We start from the raw sequence: 7,823 nt of genomic DNA, 5'->3' as shown, positions 1-7,823 counted from the left end.
TCCAACTGGGGCTGTCCTTTTTTAAGCTACGCCGATGTACTTCTAACTTCAAGGCCAGGGATTTCCCATCTAGCACCTTGCCCTTTGTGCAATCAACTTGGGTATTTTTTCCCCATACAGAACCCTTTTGGGGTTTGCCTAGCATCAGACCGAAGTTAACCTTGGCCAAATTGATTAAAGAGGACAGTGTCGCTGCTGCCAAGCTTAAAAAAACAAGCATTTGAGAAGCTGGACTAGCGAGTGCAGGCTTTGGTGCGTTTCTGCCGAAAAGAAAGTAGAGTACACTCTTGATTGGCAGATCTGCATAGAATAAAGGGTTCTGTACAGGCATAAAGAAACCTGAAAAGTCACCCACCCCGGGATTTGAACTCAGACCCCACGGGCAGAAACTGGCGCTTTAACCATTACACCAGAGGAAACTAGACCTCCTGCTATTGGTTCTGGATGACTGTAATAACCCATTGTCCCCTTGTGCCTCTGCATTGACCGGCAGGGCTGGAAGTCAATCTTCTGCCTAATAAAGTCAATACCAACCTGAGGCCCATTCCTAAAAGAGCCTGCTTGAATAGCTCAGTTGGTAGAGCGCGCGGCTATGGTTGATAACCTGGTCCAAAAGGTTGTGGGTTCAATTCCCACCTCTGCCAAAAACACAGCTCCAGTCTGCTGTGCCTAAACCATCTCTCGAGAGTGATGGAGGAGCAAGTGCCAGTAGTCCATCATCCGCCTTCCATTTGGCTGCCCCTTTTTCCAACTGGGGCTGTCTTTTTAAGCTACGCCGCTATGTACTTCTACTTCAGGCCAGGGCTTTCCCATCTAGCACCTTGCCCTTTGCATCAACTTGGGTATTTTTTCCCCATACAGAACCCTTTTTGGGGTTTGCCTAGCATCAGACCGAAGTTAACCTTGGCAAATTGATTAAAGAGGACAGTGTTCTGTGCCAAGCTTAAAAAAAACAAGCATTTGAGAAGCTGACTAGCGAGTGCAGCTTTGGTGCGTTTCTGCCGAAAAGAAAGTAGAGTACGCTCTTGATTGCAGATCTGCATAGAATAAAGGGTTCTGTACAGGCATAAAGAAACCTGAAAAGTCACCCACCCGGGATTTGAACTCAAGACCCCACGGGCAGAAACAGGCGCTTTAACCATTACACCAGAGGAAACTAGACCTCCTGCTATTGGTTCTGGATGACTGTAATAACCCATTGTCCCCTTGTGCCTCTGCATTGACCGGCAGGGCTGGAAGTCAATCTTCTGCCTAATAAAGTCAATACCAACCTGAGGCCCATTCCTAAAAGAGCCTGCTTGAATAGCTCAGTTGGTAGAGCGCGCGGCTATGGTTGATAACCTGGTCCAAAAGGTTGTGGGTTCAATTCCCACCTCTGCCAAAAACACAGCTCCAGTCTGCTGTGCCTAAACCATCTCTCGAGAGTGATGGAGGAGCAAGTGCCAGTAGTCCATCATCCGCCTTCCATTTGGCTGCCCCTTTTTCCAACTGGGGCTGTCTTTTTAAGCTACGCCGCTATGTACTTCTACTTCAGGCCAGGGCTTTCCCATCTAGCACCTTGCCCTTTGCATCAACTTGGGTATTTTTTCCCCATACAGAACCCTTTTTGGGGTTTGCCTAGCATCAGACCGAAGTTAACCTTGGCAAATTGATTAAAGAGGACAGTGTTCTGTGCCAAGCTTAAAAAAAACAAGCATTTGAGAAGCTGACTAGCGAGTGCAGCTTTGGTGCGTTTCTGCCGAAAAGAAAGTAGAGTACGCTCTTGATTGCAGATCTGCATAGAATAAAGGGTTCTGTACAGGCATAAAGAAACCTGAAAAGTCACCCACCCGGGATTTGAACTCAAGACCCCACGGGCAGAAACAGGCGCTTTAACCATTACACCAGAGGAAACTAGACCTCCTGCTATTGGTTCTGGATGACTGTAATAACCCATTGTCCCCTTGTGCCTCTGCATTGACCGGCAGGGCTGGAAGTCAATCTTCTGCCTAATAAAGTCAATACCAACCTGAGGCCCATTCCTAAAAGAGCCTGCTTGAATAGCTCAGTTGGTAGAGCGCGCGGCTATGGTTGATAACCTGGTCCAAAAGGTTGTGGGTTCAATTCCCACCTCTGCCAAAAACACAGCTCCAGTCTGCTGTGCCTAAACCATCTCTCGAGAGTGATGGAGGAGCAAGTGCCAGTAGTCCATCATCCGCCTTCCGTTTGGCTGCCCCTTTTTCCAACTGGGGCTGTCTTTTTAAGCTACGCCGCTATGTACTTCTACTTCAGGCCAGGGCTTTCCCATCTAGCACCTTGCCCTTTGCATCAACTTGGGTATTTTTTCCCCATACAGAACCCTTTTTGGGGTTTGCCTAGCATCAGACCGAAGTTAACCTTGGCAAATTGATTAAAGAGGACAGTGTTCTGTGCCAAGCTTAAAAAAAACAAGCATTTGAGAAGCTGACTAGCGAGTGCAGCTTTGGTGCGTTTCTGCCGAAAAGAAAGTAGAGTACGCTCTTGATTGCAGATCTGCATAGAATAAAGGGTTCTGTACAGGCATAAAGAAACCTGAAAAGTCACCCACCCGGGATTTGAACTCAAGACCCCACGGGCAGAAACAGGCGCTTTAACCATTACACCAGAGGAAACTAGACCTCCTGCTATTGGTTCTGGATGACTGTAATAACCCATTGTCCCCTTGTGCCTCTGCATTGACCGGCAGGGCTGGAAGTCAATCTTCTGCCTAATAAAGTCAATACCAACCTGAGGCCCATTCCTAAAAGAGCCTGCTTGAATAGCTCAGTTGGTAGAGCGCGCGGCTATGGTTGATAACCTGGTCCAAAAGGTTGTGGGTTCAATTCCCACCTCTGCCAAAAACACAGCTCCAGTCTGCTGTGCCTAAACCATCTCTCGAGAGTGATGGAGGAGCAAGTGCCAGTAGTCCATCATCCGCCTTCCGTTTGGCTGCCCCTTTTTCCAACTGGGGCTGTCTTTTTAAGCTACGCCGCTATGTACTTCTACTTCAGGCCAGGGCTTTCCCATCTAGCACCTTGCCCTTTGCATCAACTTGGGTATTTTTTCCCCATACAGAACCCTTTTTGGGGTTTGCCTAGCATCAGACCGAAGTTAACCTTGGCAAATTGATTAAAGAGGACAGTGTTCTGTGCCAAGCTTAAAAAAAACAAGCATTTGAGAAGCTGACTAGCGAGTGCAGCTTTGGTGCGTTTCTGCCGAAAAGAAAGTAGAGTACGCTCTTGATTGCAGATCTGCATAGAATAAAGGGTTCTGTACAGGCATAAAGAAACCTGAAAAGTCACCCACCCGGGATTTGAACTCAAGACCCCACGGGCAGAAACAGGCGCTTTAACCATTACACCAGAGGAAACTAGACCTCCTGCTATTGGTTCTGGATGACTGTAATAACCCATTGTCCCCTTGTGCCTCTGCATTGACCGGCAGGGCTGGAAGTCAATCTTCTGCCTAATAAAGTCAATACCAACCTGAGGCCCATTCCTAAAAGAGCCTGCTTGAATAGCTCAGTTGGTAGAGCGCGCGGCTATGGTTGATAACCTGGTCCAAAAGGTTGTGGGTTCAATTCCCACCTCTGCCAAAAACACAGCTCCAGTCTGCTGTGCCTAAACCATCTCTCGAGAGTGATGGAGGAGCAAGTGCCAGTAGTCCATCATCCGCCTTCCGTTTGGCTGCCCCTTTTTCCAACTGGGGCTGTCTTTTTAAGCTACGCCGCTATGTACTTCTACTTCAGGCCAGGGCTTTCCCATCTAGCACCTTGCCCTTTGCATCAACTTGGGTATTTTTTCCCCATACAGAACCCTTTTTGGGGTTTGCCTAGCATCAGACCGAAGTTAACCTTGGCAAATTGATTAAAGAGGACAGTGTTCTGTGCCAAGCTTAAAAAAAACAAGCATTTGAGAAGCTGACTAGCGAGTGCAGCTTTGGTGCGTTTCTGCCGAAAAGAAAGTAGAGTACGCTCTTGATTGCAGATCTGCATAGAATAAAGGGTTCTGTACAGGCATAAAGAAACCTGAAAAGTCACCCACCCGGGATTTGAACTCAAGACCCCACGGGCAGAAACAGGCGCTTTAACCATTACACCAGAGGAAACTAGACCTCCTGCTATTGGTTCTGGATGACTGTAATAACCCATTGTCCCCTTGTGCCTCTGCATTGACCGGCAGGGCTGGAAGTCAATCTTCTGCCTAATAAAGTCAATACCAACCTGAGGCCCATTCCTAAAAGAGCCTGCTTGAATAGCTCAGTTGGTAGAGCGCGCGGCTATGGTTGATAACCTGGTCCAAAAGGTTGTGGGTTCAATTCCCACCTCTGCCAAAAACACAGCTCCAGTCTGCTGTGCCTAAACCATCTCTCGAGAGTGATGGAGGAGCAAGTGCCAGTAGTCCATCATCCGCCTTCCATTTGGCTGCCCCTTTTTCCAACTGGGGCTGTCTTTTTAAGCTACGCCGCTATGTACTTCTACTTCAGGCCAGGGCTTTCCCATCTAGCACCTTGCCCTTTGCATCAACTTGGGTATTTTTTCCCCATACAGAACCCTTTTTGGGGTTTGCCTAGCATCAGACCGAAGTTAACCTTGGCAAATTGATTAAAGAGGACAGTGTTCTGTGCCAAGCTTAAAAAAAACAAGCATTTGAGAAGCTGACTAGCGAGTGCAGCTTTGGTGCGTTTCTGCCGAAAAGAAAGTAGAGTACGCTCTTGATTGCAGATCTGCATAGAATAAAGGGTTCTGTACAGGCATAAAGAAACCTGAAAAGTCACCCACCCGGGATTTGAACTCAAGACCCCACGGGCAGAAACAGGCGCTTTAACCATTACACCAGAGGAAACTAGACCTCCTGCTATTGGTTCTGGATGACTGTAATAACCCATTGTCCCCTTGTGCCTCTGCATTGACCGGCAGGGCTGGAAGTCAATCTTCTGCCTAATAAAGTCAATACCAACCTGAGGCCCATTCCTAAAAGAGCCTGCTTGAATAGCTCAGTTGGTAGAGCGCGCGGCTATGGTTGATAACCTGGTCCAAAAGGTTGTGGGTTCAATTCCCACCTCTGCCAAAAACACAGCTCCAGTCTGCTGTGCCTAAACCATCTCTCGAGAGTGATGGAGGAGCAAGTGCCAGTAGTCCATCATCCGCCTTCCATTTGGCTGCCCCTTTTTCCAACTGGGGCTGTCTTTTTAAGCTACGCCGCTATGTACTTCTACTTCAGGCCAGGGCTTTCCCATCTAGCACCTTGCCCTTTGCATCAACTTGGGTATTTTTTCCCCATACAGAACCCTTTTTGGGGTTTGCCTAGCATCAGACCGAAGTTAACCTTGGCAAATTGATTAAAGAGGACAGTGTTCTGTGCCAAGCTTAAAAAAAACAAGCATTTGAGAAGCTGACTAGCGAGTGCAGCTTTGGTGCGTTTCTGCCGAAAAGAAAGTAGAGTACGCTCTTGATTGCAGATCTGCATAGAATAAAGGGTTCTGTACAGGCATAAAGAAACCTGAAAAGTCACCCACCCGGGATTTGAACTCAAGACCCCACGGGCAGAAACAGGCGCTTTAACCATTACACCAGAGGAAACTAGACCTCCTGCTATTGGTTCTGGATGACTGTAATAACCCATTGTCCCCTTGTGCCTCTGCATTGACCGGCAGGGCTGGAAGTCAATCTTCTGCCTAATAAAGTCAATACCAACCTGAGGCCCATTCCTAAAAGAGCCTGCTTGAATAGCTCAGTTGGTAGAGCGCGCGGCTATGGTTGATAACCTGGTCCAAAAGGTTGTGGGTTCAATTCCCACCTCTGCCAAAAACACAGCTCCAGTCTGCTGTGCCTAAACCATCTCTCGAGAGTGATGGAGGAGCAAGTGCCAGTAGTCCATCATCCGCCTTCCATTTGGCTGCCCCTTTTTCCAACTGGGGCTGTCTTTTTAAGCTACGCCGCTATGTACTTCTACTTCAGGCCAGGGCTTTCCCATCTAGCACCTTGCCCTTTGCATCAACTTGGGTATTTTTTCCCCATACAGAACCCTTTTTGGGGTTTGCCTAGCATCAGACCGAAGTTAACCTTGGCAAATTGATTAAAGAGGACAGTGTTCTGTGCCAAGCTTAAAAAAAACAAGCATTTGAGAAGCTGACTAGCGAGTGCAGCTTTGGTGCGTTTCTGCCGAAAAGAAAGTAGAGTACGCTCTTGATTGCAGATCTGCATAGAATAAAGGGTTCTGTACAGGCATAAAGAAACCTGAAAAGTCACCCACCCGGGATTTGAACTCAAGACCCCACGGGCAGAAACAGGCGCTTTAACCATTACACCAGAGGAAACTAGACCTCCTGCTATTGGTTCTGGATGACTGTAATAACCCATTGTCCCCTTGTGCCTCTGCATTGACCGGCAGGGCTGGAAGTCAATCTTCTGCCTAATAAAGTCAATACCAACCTGAGGCCCATTCCTAAAAGAGCCTGCTTGAATAGCTCAGTTGGTAGAGCGCGCGGCTATGGTTGATAACCTGGTCCAAAAGGTTGTGGGTTCAATTCCCACCTCTGCCAAAAACACAGCTCCAGTCTGCTGTGCCTAAACCATCTCTCGAGAGTGATGGAGGAGCAAGTGCCAGTAGTCCATCATCCGCCTTCCATTTGGCTGCCCCTTTTTCCAACTGGGGCTGTCTTTTTAAGCTACGCCGCTATGTACTTCTACTTCAGGCCAGGGCTTTCCCATCTAGCACCTTGCCCTTTGCATCAACTTGGGTATTTTTTCCCCATACAGAACCCTTTTTGGGGTTTGCCTAGCATCAGACCGAAGTTAACCTTGGCAAATTGATTAAAGAGGACAGTGTTCTGTGCCAAGCTTAAAAAAAACAAGCATTTGAGAAGCTGACTAGCGAGTGCAGCTTTGGTGCGTTTCTGCCGAAAAGAAAGTAGAGTACGCTCTTGATTGCAGATCTGCATAGAATAAAGGGTTCTGTACAGGCATAAAGAAACCTGAAAAGTCACCCACCCGGGATTTGAACTCAAGACCCCACGGGCAGAAACAGGCGCTTTAACCATTACACCAGAGGAAACTAGACCTCCTGCTATTGGTTCTGGATGACTGTAATAACCCATTGTCCCCTTGTGCCTCTGCATTGACCGGCAGGGCTGGAAGTCAATCTTCTGCCTAATAAAGTCAATACCAACCTGAGGCCCATTCCTAAAAGAGCCTGCTTGAATAGCTCAGTTGGTAGAGCGCGCGGCTATGGTTGATAACCTGGTCCAAAAGGTTGTGGGTTCAATTCCCACCTCTGCCAAAAACACAGCTCCAGTCTGCTGTGCCTAAACCATCTCTCGAGAGTGATGGAGGAGCAAGTGCCAGTAGTCCATCATCCGCCTTCCATTTGGCTGCCCCTTTTTCCAACTGGGGCTGTCTTTTTAAGCTACGCCGCTATGTACTTCTACTTCAGGCCAGGGCTTTCCCATCTAGCACCTTGCCCTTTGCATCAACTTGGGTATTTTTTCCCCATACAGAACCCTTTTTGGGGTTTGCCTAGCATCAGACCGAAGTTAACCTTGGCAAATTGATTAAAGAGGACAGTGTTCTGTGCCAAGCTTAAAAAAAACAAGCATTTGAGAAGCTGACTAGCGAGTGCAGCTTTGGTGCGTTTCTGCCGAAAAGAAAGTAGAGTACGCTCTTGATTGCAGATCTGCATAGAATAAAGGGTTCTGTACAGGCATAAAGAAACCTGAAAAGTCACCCACCCGGGATTTGAACTCAAGACCCCACGGGCAGAAACAGGCGCTTTAACCATTACACCAGAGGAAACTAGACCTCCTGCTATTGGTTCTGGATGACTGTA

Source organism: Xenopus laevis, chromosome 7L, assembly GCF_017654675.1.
Source record: "Xenopus laevis strain J_2021 chromosome 7L, Xenopus_laevis_v10.1, whole genome shotgun sequence".
NCBI lineage: Eukaryota > Metazoa > Chordata > Amphibia > Anura > Pipidae > Xenopus > Xenopus laevis.
Note: the sequence above shows the minus strand (reverse complement) of the source record.